This window comes from Mobula hypostoma, chromosome 6 (assembly GCF_963921235.1).
Source record: "Mobula hypostoma chromosome 6, sMobHyp1.1, whole genome shotgun sequence".
In the NCBI taxonomy this organism is placed as follows: domain Eukaryota; kingdom Metazoa; phylum Chordata; class Chondrichthyes; order Myliobatiformes; family Myliobatidae; genus Mobula; species Mobula hypostoma.
The window spans coordinates 15,890,037-15,916,783 of NC_086102.1; positions in this window are offsets into that span (position 1 = coordinate 15,890,037).

Sequence of the window (26,747 nt, forward strand, 5' to 3'; positions counted from 1 at the left end):
TCATTCTTCTAAACGCCAAGGAATACAGTTCAAGAAAAACGTTCCTCATATGTTAACCCTCTCATTCCCGGAATCATTCTAGTGAATCTTCTCTGTACCCTCTCCAAAATCAGCACATCCTTTCTTAAATAAGGAGACCAAAACTGCCCACAGTACTCCAAGTGAGGTCTCACCAGCGCCTTATAGAGCCTCAACATCACATCCCTGCTCCTATACTCCATTCCTCTAGAAATGAATGCCAACATTGCATTCGCCTTCTTCACTACCGACTCAACCTGGAAGTTAACCTTAAGGGTATCCTGTACGAGGACTCCCAAGTCCCATTGTATCTCAGAACTTTGAATTCTCTCCCCATTTAAATAATAGTCTGCCTGTTTATTTCTTCTGCCAAAGTGCATAAATATACACTTTCCAACATTGTATTTCATTTGCCACTTCTTTGCCCATTCTTCCAATCTATCCAAGTCTCTCTGCAGACTCTCCACTTCCTCAGCACTACTGGCCCCTCCAGCTATCTTCGTATCATCAGCAAACTTAGCCACAAAGCCATCTATTCCATAATCCAAACCTTTGATGTACAATGTAAAAAGAAGCGGCCCCAACACGGACCCTGGTGGAACACCACTGGTAACCGGCAGCCAACTAGAATAGGATCCCTTTATTCCCACTCTCTGTTTCCTGCCAAACAGCCAATGCTCTATCCACATATGTAACTTTCCCATAGTTCCACGGGCTCTTATCTTGTTAAGTAGCCTCATGTGTGGCACCTTGTCAAAGGCCTTCTGAAAATCCAAATATACAACATCCACTGCATCTCCCTTGTCTAGCCTACTGGTAATTTCCTCCAAAAATTGTAATAGGTTTGTCAGGCAGGATTTTCCTTTAAGCAATCCATGCTGAGTTCTGCCTATCTTGTCATATGCCTCCAGGTACTCTGTAACCTCATCCTTGACAATCGACTCCAACAATTGTGACTGTGCACCTTCTCTTCCCTGCCACCCTTGAGTGTCCGGTATACTGTTGATGTCTTCCTCAGTGAAGACTGATGCAAAATACTTAGTCAGTTCCTCTGTCATCTCCTTATCTCCCATTACAATTTCTCCAGAATCATTGTCTATCGGTCCTATATCTACTTTCACCTGTCTTTTACTCTTTACATACTTGAAAAAGCTTTTAGTATCCTCTTTGATATTATTTGCTAGCTTTCTTTCGTAGTTAATCTTTTCCCTCTTAATGACCTTCTTAGTTTCCTTTTGTAAGCTTTTAAAAACTTCCCAATCCTCTGTCTTCCCACTAATTTTTGCTTCCTTGTATGCCCTCTCCTTTGCTTTAACTTTGGCTTTGACTTCTCTTGTCAACCACGGTTGCATCCTTTTTCCACTCGAAAATTTCTTCTTTTTTGGAATATACCTGTCTTGCACCTTCCTCACTTCTTGCATAAACTCCAGCCACTGCTGCTCTGCCGTCTTTCCCGCCAGTGTCCTTTTCCAGTCATCTTTGGCCAGTTCCTCTCTCATGCCACTGTAATTTCCTTTCCTCCACTGAAATACCGACACATCAGATTTCGCCTTCTCTTTTTAAAATTTCACAGTGAACTCAATCATGTTATGATCACTGCCTCCTAAGGGTTCCTTCACCTCAATCTCTCTAATCACCTCCGGTTCATTACACAATTCCCAATCCAGTACAGCCGATCCCCTAGTGGGCTCAACAACAAGCTGTTCTAAAAAGCCATCTCGCAGACATTCTACAAATTCTCTCTCTTGAGATCCAGTGCCGACCTGATTTTCCCAATCCACTCACATGTTAAAATCCCCCGCAATTATCATAACACTGCCCTTCTGACCAGCCTTTTCTATTTCCTTTTGTAATTTGTAGTCCACTTCCCTGCAGCTGTTTGGAGGCTTATAAATAACTGCCATCAGTGTCCTTTTACCCCTGCGATCTCTTAGCTCAACCCATAAAGACTCTGCACCTTCCAATCCTGTATCACTTCTTTCTAATGATTTAATATCATTTCTTACCAATAAAGCCACACCTCCCCCTCTGCCTACCTTCCTATCCTTCCGATACACCGTGTATCCTTGGACATTCAGCTTCCAGAGACATGCATTCATTAGCCACGTCTCAGTGATGGCCACAGTATTATACCTGATTCCATAAACTACAGAGCCACTTTCAAGGACTCTCCAACACGTGCTCAGTACTTTTATTTATATTTGCAGAATTTGTCTTCTGGTTGTTTATCAGTCTTTGTTTATGCATAGTATTTTTCATAAACATATTTTTCTTACTTCAGTGGTTGTTAAGTTGATGGAGAAGATCCTGAGAGGCAGAATTTATGAACATTTGGAGACGCATAATATGATTAGAAATAGTCGGCATGGCTTTGTGAAAGGCACGTTTTGCCTTACGAGCCTAATTGAATGTTTTTGAGCATGTGACTAAACACATAGATGAAGGTAAAGTAGTAGATGTAGTGTATATGGATTTCAGCAAGGCATTTGACAAGATATCCCATACAAGGCTTATTGAGAAAGTACTGTAAGGAGGCATGGGATCCAAGGAGACATTGCTTTGTGGATCCAGAACTGGCTTGCCCACAGAAGGCAAAGAGCGGTTGTAGATGCGTCATATTCTGCATGGAGGCCAGTGACCAGTGGTGTGCCTCAGGGATCTGTTCTGAGACCCCTACTTCTTGTGATTTTTATAAATGACCTGGATGAGGAAATGGGTTAGTAAATTTGCTGATGACACAAAGGTTGGGGATTTGTGGATAATGTGGAGAGCTGTCAGAGGTTACAACAGGACATTGATAAGATGCAAAACTGGGCTGAGAAGTGGCAGTTGGAGGTCAACCCAGATAAGTGTGAGGTGGTTCACTTTGGTAGGTCAAATATGATGGCAGAATATAGTATCAATGGTAAGACTCTTGGCAGTGTGGAAGATCAGAGGGATCTTGGGGTCTGTGTCCATAGGATATTCAAAGCTGCTGCGCAGGTTGACTCTATGGTTAAGAAAGCAGACGGTGCATTGGCCTTCATCAATCGTGGGATTGAGTTTAGAAGCCGAGAGGTAATATTCCAGCGATATAGGACCCTAGTCAGACCCCATTTGGAGTACTGTGCTCAGTTCTGGTCGCCACACTACAGGAAGGATGTGGAAACCATAGAAAGGGTGCAGAGGAGATTTACAAGGATGTTGCCTGGATTGAGGAGCATGCCTTATGAGAATAGGTTGAGTGAACTCGGCCTTTTCTCCTTGGAGCGATAGAGGTTGAGAGGTGACCTGGTAGAGGTGTACAAGACAATGAGAGGCATTGATCGTGTGGATAGTCAGAGACATTTTCCCAGGGCTGAAAAAGCTAGCACGGGAGGGCACAGTTTTAAGGTGTTTGGAAGTAGGTACAGAGGAGATGTCAGGGGTAAGTTTTTTACACAGAGAGTGGTGAGTGCGTGGAATGGGCTGCCGGCAGCGGTGGTGGAGGCGAATACGATAGGGTCTTTTAAGAGACTCCTGGACAAGTATATGGAGCTCAGAAAAATAGAGGGCTATGGGTAACCCTGGGTAATTTCTCAGGTAAGGACATGTTCGGCACAGTTTTGAGGGCCGAAGGGCCTGTAATTCGCTGTAGGTTTTCTATGTTTCTATAAATTTTATTGCATTTCTTAATTTACCTGAATCAGTGAAAGAGAACACCCAACAGGCAGACAAACGCCAATGTACAAAAAGAAACAACAAACTGTGTAAATACAAATAGAAAGAAAAAATAATTTTAATAAATAAGTAAGCAATAGAACATGAGATAAAAAGTCCTTGAAAGTGAGCCCATTTCGGTGGGAACATTTCAGTGATGGAGTAAGTGAAGTTGAATGAAGTTACCTTCCCTAGTTCAAGAGCCTGATGGTTGAGGGGTGATAATTGTTCCTGAACCTGGTTGTGCAGATCCTAAGGCTCCTGTACATTCTTCCCGATGGCAACAGTGAGAAGAGAGCAAGTCCTGGATGGTGAAGTTCGTTGTTGCTTTCCTGCGCCAGCGCTCCATTTAGATATGCTCAATGATGTGGGGTGGGGCTTTACCCACGATGGACTGGTCCATATCATCTACTTTTTGTCGGATTTTGCATTCATACCAGCCGTAATGCAACCAGAAAATATACTCTCCATCACACATCTATAGAAGTTTGTTAATTTTTAGATGATATGCCAAATCTTCACATACTTCTAAGAAAGTAGAGATACTGCCATGCTTTCTTTGCAGAGATATTTACATGCTGGACCCAGGGTAGATCATCTGAGATGAAAAAACTGAGGAATTTAATGTTGCTCACGCTCTCCACCTCTAATTCCCCCATTGAGGACTGGCTAATGGTCTGGTTTCCTCCTCCTGAAGTTAACAATCATCTCTTTGGTCGTGCTGACATTGAGTGAGAGGTTGTTGATGTAGAACCACTCAGCCTTTTCAATCTCCCTCCTTTATGCTGATTCATCACTACCTTTGATTTGCCCAACAACAGTGCTGTCAGCTGCAAACAAATATGGTGTTGGAGCTGTGCTTGGCCGCACAGTCATAGGTATAGAAACATAGAAACATAGAAAATAGGTGCAGGAGTAGGCCATTCGGCCCTTCGAGCCTGCACCGCCATTTATTATAATCATGGCTGATCATCCAACTCAGAACCCTGCACCAGCCTTCCCTCCATACCCCCTGATCCCCGTAGCCACAAGGGCCATATCTAACTCCCTCTTAAGTATAGCCAATGAACTGGCCTCAACTGTTTCCTGCGGCAGAGAATTCCACAGATTCACCACTCGCTGTGTGAAGAAGTTTTTCCTAATCTCAGTACTAAAAGGCTTCCCCTTTATCCTCAAACTGTGACCCTTCGTTCTGGACTTCCCCAACATCGGGAACAATCTTTCTGCATCTAGCCTGTCCAATCCCTTTAGGATTTTATACATTTCAATCAGATCCCCCCCTCAATCTTCTAAATTCCAACGAGTACAAGCCTAGTTCATCCAGTCTTTCTTCATATGAAAGTCCTGCCATCCCAGGAATCAATCTGGTGAACCTTCTTTGTACTCCCTCTATGGCAAGGATGTCTTTCCTCAGATTAGGGGACCAAAACTGCACACAATACTCCAGGTGTGGTCTCACCAAGGCCTTGTACAACTGCAGTAGTACCTCCCTGCTCCTGTACTCGAATCCTCTCGCTATAAATGCCAGCATACCATTCGCCTTTTTCACCGCCTGCTGTACCTGCATGCCCACTTTCAATGACTGGTGTATAATGACACCCAGGTCTCGTTGCACCTCCCCTTTTCCGAATCGGCCACCATTCAGATAATAATCTGTTTTCCTATTTTTGCCACCAAAGTGGATAACTTCACATTTATCCACATTAAATTGAATCTGCCATGAATTTGCCCACTCACCCAACCTATCCAAGTCACCCTGCATCCTCTTAGCATCCTCCTCACAGCTAACACTGCCGCCCAGCTTCGTGTCATCCGCAGACTTGGAGATGCTGCATTTAATTCCCTCATCCAAGTCATTAATATATATTGTAAACAACTGGGGTCCCAGCACTGAGCCTTGCGGTACCCCACTAGTCACTGCCTGCCATTCTGAAAAGGTCCCGTTTATTCCCACTCTTTGCTTCCTGTCTGCTAACCAATTCTCTATCCACATCAATACCTTACCCCCAAAGTGAGCAGAGCAGGGGCTAAGCACACAGCCTTGTGGTGCATCTGTGCTGAGGGAGATAGTAGAGGGAATGTTGTTGCCAATCCGAACTGACTGGGGTCTGCAAGTGAGGAAATCAAGAATCCAGTTGCAGAAGGAGTATTAAAGCATAGGACTTCAAGCTTACTGATCAGTTTTCAGATGATGATATTATTGAATGCCAAGTCATTGTCAATGAAGAGCATCCTGCTGTATACATCTTCACTGCCCAGATGTTCCAAGAATGAGTGAAGATACAATACTGTGCAAAAGTCTTAGGCACATATATATAGTAGGGGTGTGCATTTCTGTATTTGTCTACATGGAGTGGAGAATGAGTTTTTAAATCTGGTACGAACAAAAGATGTTGGGAATGATGAGGGTAGAGCAGCAGGGGTGTTGGACAGGTGGCAGAGGAGTACCAGAGGCAGGGGTGGCATAGGTGCAGACACACACCACCCTGAGACACCAGACATTTGATTCCGAACAATTGGTTTATTTATCATTACAGAATGTCTCTGCTGCTTCTCACTCCCCTCTTCCTTCTTTTCCCAGCCATGATTCCCCTCTTACTCTCTTCCCATTCTCAGTCACCTATATCAGAATCAGGTTTATCATCCATCACAAATGTCATGATTTTTTTTTGCAGCAGCAGTGCAGTGCAATACATAAAATTACTATAGTACTGTGCATAACTCATAGGTTCCCTCGTCATATATACTGTATATGCCTGAGACTTTTATACAGCATAGTATATGTACTTAGATTATAAATTTGCTTTGACTTTGGCTTTGATGGTATGTGATATCAGGGCTTTAGATCTTCTGCCTGAATTTGAGAGAGGAAGAGAGAGACTACCTGGGTTGTGTGAGGACTTTGATTATGCTGGCTACTTTACTGAGGCAGCGAGAAATGTAGACAAGTCCTTAGAGAATCAGGACCAGAATGACAGTCAGGTTTAATATTACAAGCATGCGTCATAAAATTTGTTCACTTTGCAACGGCAGTAAATTACAATGCATACTAACAGGAAAAAACATGAATTGCAGTAAGTATATAAATATAAATAGTTAAATTAAATAATTAGTGCAGAAATGGAAATAAAGTAGTGGTGAGGTGGCATTCATGGATTCAATGTCCATTCAGAAATCAGTTGGCAAAGGGGAAGAAGCTGTTCCTGACCAGGGTGATGGGGGTCCTTAATGATGGACGTTACCTTTTTGGGCATCACTCCTTGAAGATGTCCTGGATACTATGAAGACTACTACCCGTGAGGGAGATGACTAAGTTTACAAGTCTTTGCAGCTAACTTTGATCCTGTGCAGTATCCACCACCACCACCACCACCACCCCCCCCCCCAACCCCCGATACCAGACGGTGATGCAGCCTGTTAGAATGCTCTCCACGGTACATCTGTAGAAACTTATGGGTGTTTTAGGTGACAGACCAAAACCCCTCAAACTCCTGATGAAATATTGCCACTGTTATGTTTTCTTTGTAGCTGCATCAATATGTTGGGTCCAGGTTAGATTCTCAGAAATATTGACAATCAGGAACTTGAAATTGCTCACTTTTTCCACTTCTGATCTCTCTAAGAGGACTGGTATGTGTTCCCTCATCTTATTCTTTCTGAATTCCACAATCAGTTCTTTGGCTTTACTGTTGTTGAGTACAGGATTGGTGCTGCATCACCACTTAACTAGCTGATATATCTTGCACCATCTCAAATTCTGCCAACATTAGTTACATCGCCAGTAAATTTATAGATGGCGTTGAGCTATGCCTAGGCACACAGTCATGGGCGTAGGGAGAGTAGAACAATGGGTTAAGCACACATCCTTGAGATGCTCCAGTGCTATTATCAGTGAGGTACCAATGCTATTTCCAATCCACGCAGATTTGTGCTTCTGGTTGGGAAGTCGAGGATCTAGTTGCAGAGGGAGATACAGAGGCCAAAGTTCTGGAGTTTTTTGATCGGAACTAGGGATGATTGTGTTAAGCGCTGAGCTGTAGTCAAGAAAGAGCATCCTGACATGAGTATTCATATTGTCTAAGTGATCCAAGGCCACATGAAGAGCCAATGAGATTGTATCACTCGTAGACCTGTTGTGAGATAAGTGAGGCTGGCTCCTGTGAAGTGCTGAGGTATTTCCTCTCTGCAGTTTCCTGTGATCAGGTGCAGAGCAGTTGCCATACCAAACAACACTCACAACACACTGGAGGAACTCAGCAGGTCGGGCAGCATCCGTGGAAAAGATCGGTCGATGATTCGGGCCGGAACCCTTCATCAGAACTGTAGGGGGAAGGGGCAGAGGCCCTATAAAGAAGGTAGGAGGAGGGTGGGAAGGAGAAGGCTGGTAGGTTCCAGGTGAAAAACCAGTAAGGGGAAAGATAAAGGGGTGGGGGAAGGGAGGCAGGGAGGTGATAGGCAGGAAAGGTGACGAAGGAATAGGGGAAAACACAATGGGTAGTAGAAGGAGGAGGAACCATGAGGGAGGTAATAGGCAGCTGAGAGAGGGAGCAGAGTGACATAGGGATAGAGGAAGGGAGGGGGAGGGAATTACCGGAAGTTGGAGAATTCTATGTTCATACCAAGGGGCTGGAGACTACCTAGAGGGTATATGAGGTGTTGCTCCTCCAACCTGAGTTTAGCCTCATCATGGCAGTAGAGAAGGCCATGTATGGACATATCTGAATGGGAGTGGGAAGCAGAGTTGAAATGGGTGGCTACTGGGAGATCCTGTCTGTTTTGGCGGACGGAGCGGAGGTGCTCGACGAAGCGGTCCCCCAATCTACGTCGGGTTTCACCGATGTAGAGGAGGCCGCACCGGGTGCACCGGATGCAATAGATGACCCCAACAGACTCACAAGTGAAGTGTTGCCTCACTTGGAAGTACCACTCAGGGCCTCAAACAGTCCTGACGAAGGGTTCCAGCCCGAAACGTCGACCGATCTTTTCCACGGATGCTGCCCGACCTGCTGAGTTCCTCCAGCGTGTTGTGAGTGTTGCTTTGACCCCAGCATCTGCAGATTATTTTGTGTTTGCCATACCAAGCCATTGTACATCTAGGCAGAATGCATTTTATGGTGCATCAATAAAAATTGTATGTGTTGATCAGGTGTCCTTGATTAGGATGGAGCTTATGTACAGAATTTAACAGAAGGAAATAGAACACTGATGATAGGAGGGAAGGAGAAAGTTAGCAAGTGTACCAACTATACATTGGAGTGGATGTATCTGCCTTACAGTGTGGTAGGAGAGTGGGTAGTTCCATGTGCTCCTTCACACAGGGATGAATTTTCCAATCTGTTAACTACAGAGAGAGTGAAATACCAAAGAAGTGGAGGGGATAACGTCATTGCAACTCTGAGCAAGGACTGCATAGATTCAAAGGAATGGCAACGTTATCTGTTGTCAAATTTAACAGTGAGTAAAATCAGGTGAAGTGGAAATCTAATGTCATATTGGATTCAACAAGTTTTGGGACAGAGGGGGGCTTGGTTAAATTTGACCAAGCTTGTCTTCCTCATCACTGTTTTCAGCCAATCCTGCCTTTGTGATGCTTGTGCAATATATGATCATTTAAAGGTGAGAACCAGATCATAAACAAAGCTAAAGGAGTGAGTGAGGGGAGGTGTCAGTGTCCATAATTCTCTAAGTTTCAAGGGAGTTAGGAAAATGTCTTCAGGGTCTTGAATTCGGGGAAGTCTGATTTCAACAGCATAAGAAAGGAGAAAGTAGAATGGGAGAGGGTAAATCTCGGATGACAAACTGGATGTGTACAGGAGGGCATAGATCGGCTGGTTGCATATCATGATGATAACAACCTCACGCTCAGTGTCACTCAAGACCAAAGAACTGAGTGTGAATTTCAGGAAGGTGTAGCTGAGAGAACACACATCAGTCCTCTTTGAGAGATCACCGGGGAATGGAAAGTAGCTTCAAGTTCCTGGGTGTCAAAATCTCAGAGGATCTACTCTGGAGTCAAAACATTAATACAATCATGAAGAAGTCAAGCTAGAGATTCTACTTCATTAGGAGTATGGGGAGGTTTGGTCTGTCACTAAATATTTTTGCAATTAACTACAGATGTACCATGGAGAGCATTCTGACTGGTGCTTCACCATCTGGTATGGATCCTCAAATGCACAGGCTCACAAGAGGCTGTAGACTCACCAGTTCCATCATGGGCACACACTGCCTGCTATCAAGGACATCTTGAAGAGGCAGTACCTCAGGAAGGCAACGTTTATCATTAAAGACCTTCACCGTCCAGGATATGCCCTCCTCTCATTGCTAGCATGAGGTAGGAAGTACAGAAGCCTAAAGACCCACATTCTACATTTTAGGAACAAAGTCTTTCCCTCCACCATCAAATTTCTGAATTGTCCATGAACCCATGTAAACTACCTCATTATTCATCCTTTTGATTTATTTATTGATTTTTGAAACTTATAGTGATCTTTAAGATTTGCACTGTACTGCTGCTACAAAAACACAAACCATGAAATATGTCTGTAATAATAAACCTGATTCTGATTCTGATCAAAAGTTGACATGTGAGAGGCTATTAAAAGAAGTTCAAATTTCAAAGTTCAAGTTCAAAGTAAATTTATTGTCTTAGTACGTATACAACATCACAAATAGGAGATTCTGTGGACACGAACAGGACACCTGGATGGTTTGTTGCCTCCCAGGGGCCAGGGTCAGGGACATCTCAGATCGCATCCACAACATTTTGGAGGGGGAGGGAGAACAGCCAGATGACCTAGAACATATTAGTACCAAGGACATAGGAAGGAAAATCAATGACGTCTGGAAAAGAGAATTTAGAGAGCTAGGTAGGAAGCTGAGAAGCAGGACCTCCCGGGTAGTCATCTCTGGATTGCTGCCTGTGTGTGGCTGAGAAGCTGGCACAAGGGGGCATGACTTTAGGTTCTTGGGTCATTGGGATCTCCTTGGGGAGAGTTATGACCTGTTCAAAAGTGATAGGTTGTACCTGAACCCAAGGGGGACCAATATTCTCGCAGGCAGGTTGGTTAGAGCTGTTGGGGATGGTTTAAACTAATTTGGCAGGGAGATAGGAACTGGAGTGAAGGGACTCAGGATAGGACAGATGGTGAAAAAGCAAAGATAGTTGGCAGTGAGACTGTCAGGAAGGACAGCCGGATGATATGACATAATTGCAGCCAGCAGTGTGAGTATCAGTGCATCAGAGGTGCAGAATTGAAAAGGGTAGCAAATGCAGCATTCTAAGTGTTATATCTCAATGGTGGCGCCGTGAGGTCAGTGCCGGACTCTGGAGTGAAGGTTTCCAAGTTCAAATCCAGGTCGGGCCACCCCTAAGCACGCTTTCCATCCGTGCCGGGTTGAGTGTTGAGCTAGCCACTCGGCCTCGTAAAAAATACAAGGGTCGAGTCAGGAATGTTCATAAAGTGACCCGATTAATCCTGACACCACGTGCCAGCCAAGAATGGCCTAATGTCTGGTACGACATGCTTAAAAAAAATCTCAATGCATGGATTATAAGAAATAAAGTGGATGATCTTGATGCACTTTTCAAGTTGTTAGGTATGACGTGGCCATCACTGAATTGTGGCTAAAGGATGGTTGTAGATGGGAGCTGAATGTTCAAATTTACATGTTGCATTGGAGGGATAAGAAGGTCAGCAGGGGGAATGGTATGGCTCTGCAGGTAAAGAGTGGCATCAAATCAGTAGAAAGATGATCAGAAGATGTTGAATCCTTGTGAGTTGACTTAAGAAGTTGCAAGGGTAAAAGGACCCTGATAGCAATTATATACTGGCCTCCAAACAGTAGCTGGGATGTGGACCACAAATATACAACAGAAAATAGACAAGATGTGTCAGAAGGGTAATTTTATGATAGGCATGGGAGATTCAAACATGCAGGTGGATTAGGAAAATCAGGTTGGAAATGGATCCCAAAAGAGAGTTTGCTGAATGCCAATAAGATGGCTTTTTAGAACAGTTTGTCATTGAGCCTACTAGGGGATCAGCTATACTGGATTGAGTGTTAAGTAATGAACCAGAGGTGATTAGGGAGCTTAAGGTAAAAGAACCATTTGGAGGCAATGATCACAATATGATTGAGTTGAACTTGACATTTGATAGAAAGTGAAGTCTGACGTATTTCAGTGGAGTAAAATGAATTAGAGTGGTATGAAAGAGGACTTGGCCAAAGTAGATTGGAAAGAGATGTTGGTAGGGTTCAGGTGCAAGCCGTCACTTTTGAACAGGTCATACCTCCCCTCAAAGAGATCCCAATGATCCAAGAACCTAAAGCCATGCTCCCTTGCGCCAGTGGCAATGGCGTGAGTTTCTAGGAAAAAGGAGCAAGATGCAGGATAGATGTATTCCAAACACAAAGAAATACCCAAGTGTCAAGATAGTACAATCGTGGATGACAAGGCAAGTCAAAGCTAACGTAAAGAACAAATGAGAGGGCATACAACAAAAATTAATGGCAAGACATAGAATTGGAAAGCTTTTAAAACACTACAGGAAGCAACTGAAAGAATCATTAGGAAGGAAAAGGTGAAATATGAAAGCAAGCTAGCAAACAATATCAAAGTGGATAGTGAAAGCTTTCTCAAGTATGTAAAAAATAAGAGAGAGGTGAAAATGGATATAGAACCACTAGAAAATGAGGTCGGAGAAATAATAACGGGGGCCAAGGACACTAGCAGTATGCCAGATGTTGTAGTGTGTGAAGGAAGAGAAGTGAGTGCAGTTACTATTACAAGGGAGAAGAAGCTCAAAAAGCTGAAAGACCTAAGTTAAGAGCCCATGGCATTCCAAGGAAGATACTGGCATGGTCAGAGCATTGGCTGATTGGTAGGAGGCAGCGAGTGGGAATGAAATGATCCTTTCCTGGTTGGCTGCCAGCAACCCATGGTATTCCACAGGGGTTGGTGTTGGGACTGCTTCCTTTTATGCTGAATATAAGTGATTTAGATGATGGAATAGATGGCTTTGTTGACAAGTTTGCAGATGATACCAAGATTGGTGGAGGGGCAAGTAGTGTTGAGGAAACAGGTAGGATGCAGAAGGACTTAGAAAGATTAGGAGAATGGGCAAGAAAGTGCCAAATGAAATACAACGTTGGGAAATGCATTGAGAAATGTATGTGTAGACTATTTTCTAAATAGGACAGAAATCTGAGATTCAAAGGGACTTGGGACCTTGTTCAGAACACCCTAAAGGACAACTTGCAGGTAGAGTCGGTGGGAAGGAAGGTAAATGTAATGTTAGCATTAATTTCAAGAGGTCTATAGTACAAGAGCAGGGATGTGATGCTGAGGCTTTATAAGGCACTGGTGAAGCCTCACCTTGAGAACTATGAACTGTTTTGGGCTCCTCATCTAAGAAAAGGGATGATCCCGGGAATGAAAGCATTATCATGCAAGGAACATTTGATGGCTCTGGGTCTGTACTCGCAGGAATTTAGAAGGATGAAGGGAGATCTCATTGAAACCTTTCAAATTTTGAAAGGCCTAGACAGAGTAGATGTGGAATCGATGTTTCCCATGATGGGGGAGCCTAGGACTACAGGGCACGGCCTTATGATAGGAGGGCATCTATTTAAAACAGAGATGCAGATAAATTTCTTTCGCCAGAGGGTAGTGAATTTGTGGAATTTATTACCACTGGCAGCTGTGGAGGCCAGGTTGTTGGGTATATTTAAGGCAGTGCTTGATAGGTTCTTTATTGGAGATGGCATCAAAGGTCATGGAGAGAAGGCCGGAGAGTAGGTTTGAGGAGGGGAAAAAAGGTACAGCCATGATTGAATGACAGAGTGGACTCGATGAGTCAAAAGATCTAATTCTTCTCCTATGTCTTATGGTCTTATACAGTACCTTGAGATTCTTTACTTGTAGGCATATACAGGGACTAAATAAAGAAATGCAAGAGAATCTGAAAAAAACATATATAAATAAAAGCTGGCAAACAACCAATGTGCAAAAGGAGACAATTTTTACAAATAAAAAATACTGAGGATATGTGAATCAGTATGTTGTAGGATCAGTTTTGAGCTGTGGTTTTCAGAAGTTAGTACAAGTTCAGGGCCAGCATGTTGTGGTATGAAATATTAATCAGTCAGCAAAATAACATGCTGACAAGAGCAACCTAAACAACATGGTGGGTTGTTTAGTTATTCAGAGAAAAGAGAGCCACTAGACTGATCCCCAGCATCAGAGGAATGGATTATGAGGTTTGAACGTCAGGCCTTCACTATTTGACTTTGAAAGACAGAGGTTTCAAAGTGGTGTGAAGTTGTGGGAATAAGGTGATGGTTGGTAGCCAAGCATAATAATGATTGTTAAAAAGGACAAATTTGCTTCAGAAAGTAGCCAAAGGCAACTAGTTATCAGTACATGAAATAGACTTTGAAATTGTGATAATTAACATTAAAAACATCAGACAGAATTCCATATTAATAGAACAGTGGGCACTTTCTTGACTGTATTTAGCTTATACTTTCTTGTCCTTATTCCTCATTCGTGTTTGGGTATTGAAGCTTTTCCCAATTTCTTGAAATTGGTTTATCATTGTTTCATCTTTGAGGCTGGTGGTATATGGTTTTAGGCTTTTGTATCTTCTGTCCGATGGAAAGGGCAATATCAGTGGTAGGTGAATTGCAATGGGGTCGAGGTTGTTTGAGAGTTTGGAGTTAATGCACGTTATGACAAGCCTCTCAAAGCACGCTCAATTCCTCTTCCATAGGAATTCCAGCTCTAGTCCATGTCGTGCAGGTCTCCATTCAGTTTTCCAAAACCAAAACACCGAGTTCCTGAAAATCTGGAATAAAAATGGAAAATACTGGCAATATTCAAAGGTCAGGTATCATCTCTGAAGAGAAATAACAAGTTAATGTTTCAAATCAGTGTCAGGTCAATTACTGGACTAGATGACTCAACTCTCATGATCCCAAAACACATTCTGTAATACACAGATATATTTTTTTGGAGCATGACCCTACTTCCTTAGCACTATGTATTGATCTGTTGCCTGCACAAGCGCTGTTGTCTCTCTCGCTGCGCTGTGAATACACCAGTTAAGGACATCTCCTGTGTCCGTGCTTTTATTTAATTGATATATATTGTTGTGCACGGACACAACAAACTGGTGATGAGTACAATCCTGAATGTCAGAGAGTATCACCAACTGCACTGACATGTACTGGATAAAACAGTGGGAGTAAAACGGCATGAGAAGGCTGCCACGGACGCTAACAATCACATGAGTACAGTACATAGTAACAGTGAAAGACACACTGAATCCAAAGTGAAAATAATGTGGCGATGGCTTCAGTCTGGAAAGTTGACGAATTTGATAGTGCTAATGAAGGCTGGGAGTCATATATTGAGAAGATTGAACTTTATCATAATGTGGAGGTGCAAAAGAAAGCCCCTTCAGTCCTTAGCTTTATCATACAGTCTCTAATGCATCTTAGTAACCCCCACCTCTACAAAGCCAACAGGCAAGATGTTCAATGCAATTGTTACAAATTTTACAAAATCACTTGAGCCCTAATCTCGCAAACACGAGAAATTCTGCAGATGCTGGAAATTCAAGCAACACACATCAAAGTTGCTGGTGAATGCAGCAGGTCAGGCAGCATCTCTAGGAAGAGGTACAGTCGACGTTTCAGGCCGAGACCCTTCATCCTGATGAAGGGCCCCGGCCTGAAACGTCGACTGTACCTCTTCCTAGAGATGCTGCCTGACCTGCTGCGTTCACCAGCAACTTTGATGTGTGTTGCTTGAGCCCTAAGCTGCTGGCAAAAGCTGAGAGATTTAGATTTTACAAAAGGAACCAGTTTAAACATGAAGGCCTTTCTGAAAACATTGCAGAACAGCACACACTTTCCCAGTACGGTCACTTTGAAGATGGACCTTCTGATGCATTAAGGAGCAGGCTTGTATGTGATATGCACAGACAAAGCACCCAAAAGAGGCAACTGTCTGACCTTAGAATAGGCATTGACCGTTGCAATATCATTAGAGACTGCAACAAGGGATGCAGTGGAATGTCAGAAAAAGGGGTTAGAATGTCAAATGTGCAAAATATCCATGAAACAAGGAATGATCCAACAGGAATCTGAGATTTCGTATAGGCCTCATGAAACTAGATCTATGGAGGGAAGTGCAGAATAAACAGTTCAGCCAGTTGCCAAGTGAAGCAGCAAGGAGCTTCGAGATTGGACAGGAAGTCCTAGCGTGTCATTACCGAGAAGACAAGTGGAGACCCGATAGGATAGCTACAAGAACTGGACCACTGACATACACAGTGGATGTTGGAGATCAAACACGGAAACATCATGTGGACCAGATTCTGGATGCTCAACCGAAGAACACATCTGAGTCGACTGTGTTCATCAAGACGGGCATATTACAGTCACTGGACTTTCCTCTCAGTAATGATATCAGTGACAGCAATGTGACACCAAAAACTGAGAACGTTGCCTTTGACAAGGCCCCTACCAAACCTGATGCCACTCCATAGCTCCAGCTGTGCTATCCTGAAAGAAGTGGATTGCCACCCAAAAGACTGAACCCTTTTAGAACTGTGAAGCTAGTTGTGGACTATTATTACGAAAGCATGCTTATTTGGAATATGTATTTATGAAAGGGAAATTAAATGTTTTGTACATATACAATTTTATGTTGCATTATTGTGAAGAGGGATGAAGTGTACTGTAATGAGAGTAATGACCCCCTCCTTAGCTCTATGCATTGATTTGTTGCCTGCATGTGCTGTTTTCTAAGCATGTGGATTGTTCTCTCTCTACCTCTCTCATTGCAATGTGAACACACCAGTTAAAACCATCTCCCAAGTGTGTACATTTATTTAATTGATATGTAGTTGTGCATTGACAGAACACATTCTGCACAACCAAGAAAGCTCACCAATGCCTTTTCTTTCTGAGGAGGCTGAAGATTATGCACATCAATACTCACATTTTTCTACAGATGCGCAGTAGACAGCATCCTAATATGCTGCGTCAGTGTCAGGTATGAAACTGCACTGAGGCGGACAGGAAATCTCCACAACGGCTAGTCAAAATTACCCAATGCGTCACCAGCAGTCTGCCCGCTGTCAGTGACAGATATACCAAAAGTTGCTGGGAGAAGGCCAACAAAAACATGAAGGATCCCATCCACCCTGCTCATGGTACGTTTGTCCCACTCCCATCAGGGAGCATGCTATGTAGCAACCACCAGACTCGAAAAATTACTTCCCTCAAGCATCAACACCTCCACCCACTAACTCATCCCACCACACCCCCATACCACCACTTCTTTATCATTTCTTGTCAGAGTCACCTTGTGTACAGACACTCCTATGCCTAGCTTCAATTTATGGAAATATAATCAATCCATATCTATAAACTATCTTTGAAGTTCAAAAATTCAAAGTAAATTTTATTATCAAAGTACATATACGTCACCATATACAACCTTGAGATTCAATTTCCTGTGGGCATACTCTGCAAATCTATAGAACAGTAACTACAACATGATCAATGCAAGATCAACCAGATGGCAGAAGACAGCAAGCTGTGCAAATGCAAATATAAATAAATAGCAATAAATAACGAGAACATGAAATAACATGATAAAGGCTCCTTAAAGTGAGATCATTGGCTGTGGGAATATCTCAATGGATGGGCAAGTGAGTGTCGTTATCCTCTTTGTTCAAGAGCCTGATGGCTGTGGGGTAGAAACAGGTCTTGAATGTGGTGGTGTGAGTCCTGAAGTTCTTGTATCTTCTATCTGATGGCAGCAGCGAGAAATGAGCACGGCCTGGGTGGTGAGGATTGTTGATGATTTCTTATGGTCACATTTCATGTGGATGTGCTCAGTGGTTAGGAGGTTCTTTACTCATGACTGACTTGGCTGTATCCATTAGTTTTGGTAGGATTTTCTGTTCAAAGACTTTGGTGATTCCATACCAGGCCATGATGCAGCTAATCTATACAGACTTCCCAACACATCTATTGAAGGTTGTCTAAGTTCTCGATGTCATGCCGAATCTGCACAGACTCCTAAGGAAGTAAAGGTGCTGCTGTGCTTCCTTCGCAATTGCACTTACGTACTGGGCCCAGGACAGGTCCTCAGAAATAGTAGTACCCAGGAATTTAAACTTACTGACCCTCTCAACCTCTGATCATTTATATTCATTGTGTTTTTTTTTATTTTGTTTTCTTTATCTTGTTTTTTTTTGGTGATCTGGAATAACAATTGTTTTGGTCTCCTTCACACTTGTGTTCTGGAAATCACGCTAAACAATCCTGAACCTGACACAGAGACACATCTTCAAATCCCTCCATGCTAACTGTAGAACTTAGATTTCACTTTAAACAATTTATAAAATCTGGATTAAAATTTTAATTTTATAATACGACAGGACTCTTTATTTATTTATTTTTATTTATTTAAAGATACAGCGTGGAATAGGCCCTTCCAATCCAACAAGCTGTGCCACACGGCAACCCACCGATTTAAAACCAACCTAAGCTCAGGACAATTTACAATCACCAAATAACCCACCAGCAGGTATGTTTCCGGACTGTGGAAGGAAACTGGAGCACTCGGAGGAAAGACACCCAGTAAAATGGAGGAGGTACAAACTCTTCACAGAGGATGCTGGAATTGAACTCTGAACTCTGACGCTCCAATCTGTAACAGCACTGCACTAACCACTATACTACTGTGGCATAAAAAGTGTAGATGATCTTCTTCATGAAGAGGAAGCTTGTTTTTTTCGTAACTGCTTGGCTTATATTTGACTCCAGACACTCGAAAATAGTTGACTTTAAACTGTCCTCTGATGCAACCCAGCAGGACAGTTAGGATGTAGTGCATGAAATATATTGCCCGTATTTGCAACACGCGCAATTTAGATGAGATGGTTGAATAAGCCAGTTGCATGTGTTTGACAACTGTAATGCAGTTGGAGCCAAGCAGAACTGATGAATTTGAAATGGCGCGTCAGTGAGCAGTTTATTGCTGCCTGATAACATTGTTGACATTGCTTCATCACTTTGCTACTGTTTTGAGAGTAGTGTGTATGGCAATTAGCTAGTTTGGATTTGTCCTGCTCTACTAGGTAAGTTATACTCTACAGCTCATTTCCCAAAATTATTTATTTATTTACATTATTATTTGCCTTTATTTTGTATTTGCAAAGTTTGCTTTATTTTGCACATTGGTTGCCGTGTGTAGTTTTTCATTGATTCAATTGCATTTCTTGATACTGACTGTGAATGTCCAAAAGAAAATTAACTTTATGGTTATATACATTGACATACAACACTGTGCAAAAGTCTTACGATGTGGGAAGGCAGGGAGTCCCTGACTTCTACAACTACAGTGCCCTTGACAACTACAACTCTGAAAAGTGCATCCAGCTGCAGCTTCTAACAATCTATATCATGGAGTCAGAGCTGGAACTGGATGATCTCTGGATTATTTGGGAGGCTGAGAGAGTGATAGATGGGACATATAGAGAGGTGCAGAACACGGGAAACTGGGTGACAGTCAGGAAGGGGAAAGGGGTTAAGGTGCCAGTGCAGAGTACCCCTGTGGCCATCCCCCTCAACAACAAATCCATCACTTTGGATACTATTGGGGGGGGGGTGTTGATGTAACAGAGGAAAGCGACAGTGGTCGGATCTCTGGCGCTGAGTTTGCCTCTGTGACTCGGATGAGAAAGGGGAGGGGATGCACTCTGTGGTGATAGGGGATTCGTTAGTGAGGGGAATGGACAGGAGGTTCTGTGTGGGAGAATGAGATTCCCAAATGATATGTTGCCTCCATGGTGCCAGGGTCTGGGATATCTCAGATTGAGTCCTCAGCATTCTTAAGTGGCAGGGTGAACAGATGGAAGTCGAGGTCCATGTAGATACCAATGACATGGGTATGACGAGTGACAAGGTTCTATATAGGGAGTTCAGGAAGTTAGGTGCTAAGGTAAAGGGCAGGATCTCCAGGGTTGTGATCTCATGATTGCTACCTGTGCCAAGTACTAGTAAGGCCAGAACTAGGAAGCTGATACAGTTTAATACTTGGTGAAGGAGTTGCTGCAGGGGGGAGGACGTAAGATTTTGGATCATTGGGCTCTCTTCCAGAAAAGGTGGGACCTAAACTGAAAGGACAATTTACACCTGAATTGGACTAATGTCCTAGCAGGAAGGATCGCTAATGCTGCATGGCCTGGTTTAAACTAGAGTTGCAGGGGGATGGGAACCAAAGTGCCAGAACAATTAATGGAGAGGTTGTGGAGGCAGGTTGGGGACAAGGAAATAGCAGTTGAACCGAATAAGTATTGTGCATCAGTCTTCACTGTGGAAGACACTAGAACTACGGTGAAAGTTCCAGGTGTCAGAAGTCGTGAAGTGTGTGAAGTTAACATTAATAGTGAGAAAGTTCTTGGGAAACTGAAAGGTCTGAAGGTAGATAAATCATCCAGACAAGATAGTGTACAACCCAGTGTTTTTTTTTTTGCGTGTGCACGCGTGCGTCCATGATGATGTCTTCTTCATGGCTTTTACAAGGAGTGGAGCGAGGGAAAGACTGTGTGGCGCACCACACCTCACACAGATATTTTCGCAGTATTTTCCCTTTATTTTACGAGGTTGAGTTGTGATCTCGACACTCAACCTGGCACAGATGGAAAGCGTACTCGGGAGCAGACCCGACTGGTTTCGAACCTAGGAACCTCCGCTCCCGGGTCCGGCACCAATGTTGTTGTGCCACCAGCCAGCCCTCACACACACCAGTGTTTTGAAAGAGGTGGCTGAAGAGAGTGAAGAGGGAATAGTAATGGTCTTTCAAGAATCACTGAATTCTGGAATAGTTTCGGTAGATTGGAAAATTGCAAATTTCACTCTACTCTTCAAGAAGGAAGAGAGACAAAATAATGGAAACTATAGGCTAGTCAGTCTGATCTCGGTAGTTGGAAAGGTAAGGATGTTGATTATTAGAAAATAAGATCATAAGACATAGAAGCAGAATTAGGCCATTCAGCCCATCGAATTGGCTCTGTCATTTCATCATGGTTGATCCCGGATTCTATTCAACTCCATATACCTGCTCTCTCACCATATCCCTTGATACCCCAACCAATCAGGAATCTATCAACTTCCACTCTGAATATACCCATGGACTTGCCCTCCACCGCAGTCTGTGACAAGGCATTCCACAGATTCATTACCCTTTGGCCAAAACACATTAACTCTTTACTCCTGTTCTAAAATGTCGCACTTCAATTTTGAGTCTGTCCCCTCTAGCTCTGGATGCCCCCACTAAATGAAAGATCCTCTCCACATTCACCTTATTTAGTCCTTTCTACATTCAGTAGGTTTCAATGAGATCCCCACGCATTCATCTAAATTCCAGGGAGTACAGGCCCAAAGCTGCCAAACACTCCTCATATGTTAATCCCTTCATTCCCAGAATCATTCTTGTGAACCTTTTCTAGACTTTCTCAAATGATAACACATACTTTCTCAGATACAGTGCCCAAAATTGTTGACAATACTCCATGTTTTGGCCTGACTAGTGTCTTATAAACCTTCAGCTTTATCTCCTTGTCAGTTTATTCTATTGATGGCCACAAAGCCATCAATTCTATTATCCAAATTATTGACAAGCAATGTGAAAAGTAGCAGTCCCAATACTGACCACTGACGAAAACCACTTGTCACTGGCAGCCAACCAGAAAAAGCCCCTTTTATTCTCACTCACTGCCTCCTGCCTGTCAGCCATTTCTCTATCCATGCCAGTATATTTCCTGTAACACCATAGGATTTTATCTTGTTGAGTAGCCTCATCTGATGCACCTTATCAAATATCTTCTGAAAATCTAAGCAAAAACATCCGCTGCCTTTCCTTTTTCCACCCTGCTTGTTACTTCCTCGAAGAATTCTAACAGATTTGTCAGGCAAGTTTTCCCTTTACAGAAACCATGCTGACTTTCCCTTATTTTATCATTAGTCTCCAAGAACCCTGAAACCTCATCCTTAATAATGGACTCCAACACTTTCCCAACCACCAAGGTTAGGCTAACTAGCCTATAATTTCCTCTTTTTTTGTCTTCCTCCCTTCTTAAAGAGTGAAGTGACACTTGCAATTTATCCAGTCCTCCAGAACCATTATCATGATTCTTGAAAGATCATGATCAATGCATCTGTTATCTCTTCAGGACTCTGGAATGTATTCCATCTGGTCCAGCTGACTTATTCACCTTAAGACCTTTGAGTTTGCCTTGCACTTTTTCCTTTGTAGTAGCAATGGCACTCACTCCTGCTGCCTGACACTTACGACTGCTGGCATACAGCTAGTGTCTTACAAAGTGAAGACTGATACAAAGTACACATTAAGTTCATCTGCCATTTCTTTGTCCCCCATTATTACCTCACCAACATCATTTTCCAGTGGTCCAATATCAACTTTCACCTCCCTTTTATTCTTTATATAACTGAAAAATTTTTAGTTCCCTGCCTTATATTATCAGTGAGTTTGCCCATATATTTCATTTTTTCCCTTCTTATATTTTTTATGGTTCTCTTTTGTTGGATTCTAAAAGCTTCCCAAATATCCAACTTCCAGCTCACTTTTGCTAACTTATATGCCCTTTCCTTGGCTTTGATGCAGTCCTTAACTTCCTTTGTCAGCCATGGTTGTCTACCCACTGTCATTTGAGAACTTCTTCCTCTATGGGGCATATTAAGGATAAAGTCTCAGTGTACTTGAAGGTGCTTGATAACTTAGGCCACATTCAGCATGGTTTTCTCAAGAGAAAATCTTGCCTGACAAATCTGTTGGAATTCTTTGAAGAAATAACAAGCAGTATAGACAAAGGAGAATTGTTTGATGTCGTAGACGTGGATTTTCAGAAGGCCTTTGACAAAGTGCCATACATGCTAAATGGTTGGGGGGTGGGAATCAAATTAAAGAGGCTAGGCGAGAGGAGGTTAGTTCACAACAGGGGGATGGGAACCAGTGCAGAGAGACAGAGGGGTGTAAAGTGAGGGTAGAAGCAAAAAGTAGTAAGGAGAAAAGTAAAAGTGGCAGGCTGACAAATCCAGGGCAAGCATCAAAAAGGGACACTTTTCAACATGATTGTATAAGGGATAAGAGAGTTGTAAAAGAGCGCCTGAAGGCTTTGTGTGTCAGTGCAAGGAGCATTCGTAACAAGGTGGATGAATTGAAAGTGCAGATTGTTAGTAATGATTATGATATAGTTGGGATCACAGAGACATAGCTCCAGGGTGACCAAGGATGGGAGCTCAACGTTCAGGGATATTCAATATTCAGGAGGGATAGACATGAAAGAAAAGGAGGTGGGGTGGCGTTGCTGGTTAAACATGAGATTAACGCAATAGAAAGGAAGGACATAAGCCGGGAAGATGTGGAATCGATATGGGTAGAGCTGCGTAACACTAAGGGGCAGAAAACACTGGTGGGAGTTGTGTACAGGCCACCTAACAGTAGTAGTGAGGTCAGAGATGGTATTAAACAGGAAATTAGAAATGTGTGCAATAAAGGAACAGCAGTTTTAATGGGTGACTTCAATCTACATGTAGATTGGGTGAACCAAATTGGTAAAGGTGCTGAGGAAGAGGATTTCTTGGAATGCATGCGGTATGGTTTTTTGAACCAACATTTCGAGGAACCAACTAGAGAGCAGGCTATTCTGGACTGGGTTTTGAGCAATGAGGAAGGGTTAATTAGCAATCTTGTCGTGAGAGGCCCCTTGGGTAAGTGTGACCATAATATGGTGGAATTCTTCATTAAGATGGAGAGTGACATAGTTAATTCAGAAACAAAGGTTCTGAACTTAAAGAGGGATAACTTTGAAGGTATGAGTCGTGAATTAGCTAAGATAGACTGGCAAATGACGCTTAAAGGATTGACGGTGGATATGCAATGGCAAGCATTTAAAGATTGCATGGATGAACTACAACAATTGTTCATCCCAGTTTGGCAAAAGAATAAATCAAGGAAGGTAGTGCACCCGTGGCTGACAAGAGAAATTAGGGATAGTATCAATTCCAAAGAAGAAGCATACAAATTAGCCAGAAAATGTGGCTCACCTGAGGACTGGGAGAAATTCAGAGTTCAGCAGAGGAGGACAAAGGGCTTAATTAGGAAGGGGAAAAAAGATTATGAGAGAAAACTGGCAGGGAACATAAAAACTGACTGTAAAAGCTTTTATAGATATGTAAAAAGGAAAAGACTGGTAAAGACAAATGTAGGTCCCCTACAGAAAGAAACAGGTGAATTGATTATGGGGAGCAAGGACATGGCAGATGAATTGAATAATTACTTTGGTTCTGTCTTCACTAAGGAGGACATAAATAATCTTCCAGAAATAGTAAGGGACAGAGGGTCCAGTGAGATGGAGGAACTGAGCGAAATACATGTTAGTAGGGAAGTGGTGTTAGGTAAATTGAAGGGATTAAAGGCAGATAAATCCACAGGGCTGGATGGTCTGCATCCCAGAGTGCTTAAGGAAGTAGCCCAAGAAATAGTGGATTAGTGATAATTTTTCAAAACTCGTTAGATTCTGGACTAGTTCCTGAGGATTGGAGGGTGGCTAATGTAACCCCACTTTTTAAAAAAGGAGGGAGAGAGAAACCGGGGAATTATAGACCGGTTAGCCTAACGTCGGTGGTGGGGAAACTGCTGGAGTCAGTTATCAAAGATGTGATAACAGCACATTTGGAAAGCGGTGAAATGATCGGACAAAGTCAGCATGGATTTGTGAAAGGAAAATCATGTCTGACGAATCTCATAGAATTTTTTGAGGATGTAACTGGTAGAGTGGATAGGGGAGAACCAGTGGATGTGGTATATTTGGATTTTCAAAAGACTTTTGACAAGGTCCCACACAGGAGATTAGTGTGCAAACTTAAAGCACATAGTATTGGGGGTAAGATATTGATGTGGATAGAGAATTGGTTGGCAGACAGGAAGCAAAGAGTGGGAATAAACGGGACCTTTTCAGAATGGCGGGCAGTGACTAGTGGGGTACCGCAAGGCTCAATGCTGGGACCCCAGTTGTTTACAATATATATTAATGACTTGGTTGAGGGAATTAAATGCAGCATCTCCAAGTTTGCAGATGACACGAAGCTGGGTGGCAGTGTTAGCTGTGAGGAGGATGCTAAGAGGATGCAGGGTGACTTGGATAGGTTGGGTGAGTGGGCAAGTTCATGGCAGATGCAATTTAATGCGGATAAATGTGAGGTTATCCACTTTGGTGGCAAAAATAGGAAAACAGATTATTATCTGAATGGTGGCCGATTAGGAAAAGGGGAGGTGCAACGAGACCTGGGTGTCATTATACACCAGTCATTGAAAGTGGGCATGCAGGTACAGCAGGCGGTGAAAAAGGCGAATGGTATGCTGGCATTTATAGCGAGAGGATTGGAGTACAGGAGCAGAGAGGTACTACTGCAGTTGTACAATGCCTTGGTGAGACCACACCTGGAGTATTGTGTGCAGTTTTGGTCCCCTAATCTGAGGAAAGACATCTTTGCCATAAAGGGAGTACAAAGAAGGTTCACCAGATTGATTCCTGGGATGGCAGGACTTTCATATGAAGAAAGACTGGATGAACTAGGCTTGTACTCATTGAAATTTAGAAGATTGAGGGGGGATCTGATTGAAACGTATAAAATCCTAAAGGGACTGGACAGACTAGATGCAGGAAGATTGTTCCCGATGTTGGGGAAGTCCAGAACGAGAGGTCACAGTTTGAGGATAAAGGGGAAGCCTTTTAGGACTGAGATTAGGAAAAGCTTCTTCACACAGAGAGTGGTGGATCTGTGGAATTCTCTGCCACAGGAAACAGTTGAGGCCGGTTCATTGGCTATATTTAAGAGGGAGTTAGATATGGCCCTTGTGGCTACGGGGATCAGGGGGTATGGAGGGAAGGCTGGTGCAGGGTTCTGAGTTGGATGATCAGCCATGATCATAATAAATGGCGGTGCAGGCTTGACGGGCCGAATGGCCTACTCCTGCACCTATTTTCTATGTTTCTATGCGCCTGCTTAATAAGCTACGAGCCCATCGTATTTCAGGGAAGATTCTAGCATGGATAAAGCAGTTGGTAATTTGCAGAAAGCAGAGAGTGGGAATAAAAGGAGCCTTTTCTGGTTGGCTGCTGGCTATCAGTGGTGTTCCACAGGGATCTGTGTTGGGACCGATACTTTTTACATTAATAGTCAATGATCTAGATAATGGAATTGATGGCATTTTTTGCAAAGTTTTTAGATGATATGATGATAGGTGGAGGAGCTGGTAGTTCTGAGGAAGTAGAGAGCCTACAGAAGGACTTAGACTGATTAGGAGAATGGAAAAAATTAGTAGCAGATGGAATACAGTCTAATCACAAACAAGATAAAATCTGCAGATGCTGAACAATATGCTGGAGGAACTCAGCATGCCAGGCCAGGCAGCATCTATGGAAAGGATTACTGTCGACATTTCGTGCTGAGACCCTTCGTCAGAACTGGAGAAAAAAGATAAGGAATCCGTGTAAGAAGGTGGAGGGGAGGGGGAAGGAATAAACAGAATGTGATAGGTGAGACTGGAGGGGGGATTGGTGAGGCAAGGAGCTGGGAGATTGATTGGTGAAAGAAATACAGGTTTGGAGAAGGGGGAATCTGATAGGACAGGACAGAAGGCCAAGAAACAAAGAAAAGTCGGGAGGAGAACCAGAGGGAGGTGATGGACAGGTAAAGAGATAAGGTGAGAAAGGGAAATGGGAATGGGGAATGTCGAAGGGGGAAGGCATTACCAGAAGTTCAAGAAATCAATTTTCATCTCATCAGTTTGGGAGTGTTGTGGATAGTCTGGAGTGTTGTCAAAGGTTACAGTGGGACGTCGATAGGATGCAGAACTGTGCTGAGACGTGGCAGATGGATTTCAATCCAGATAAGTGTGAAGTGGGTTTACTTTGGTAGGTCAAATTTGAAGACAGAAT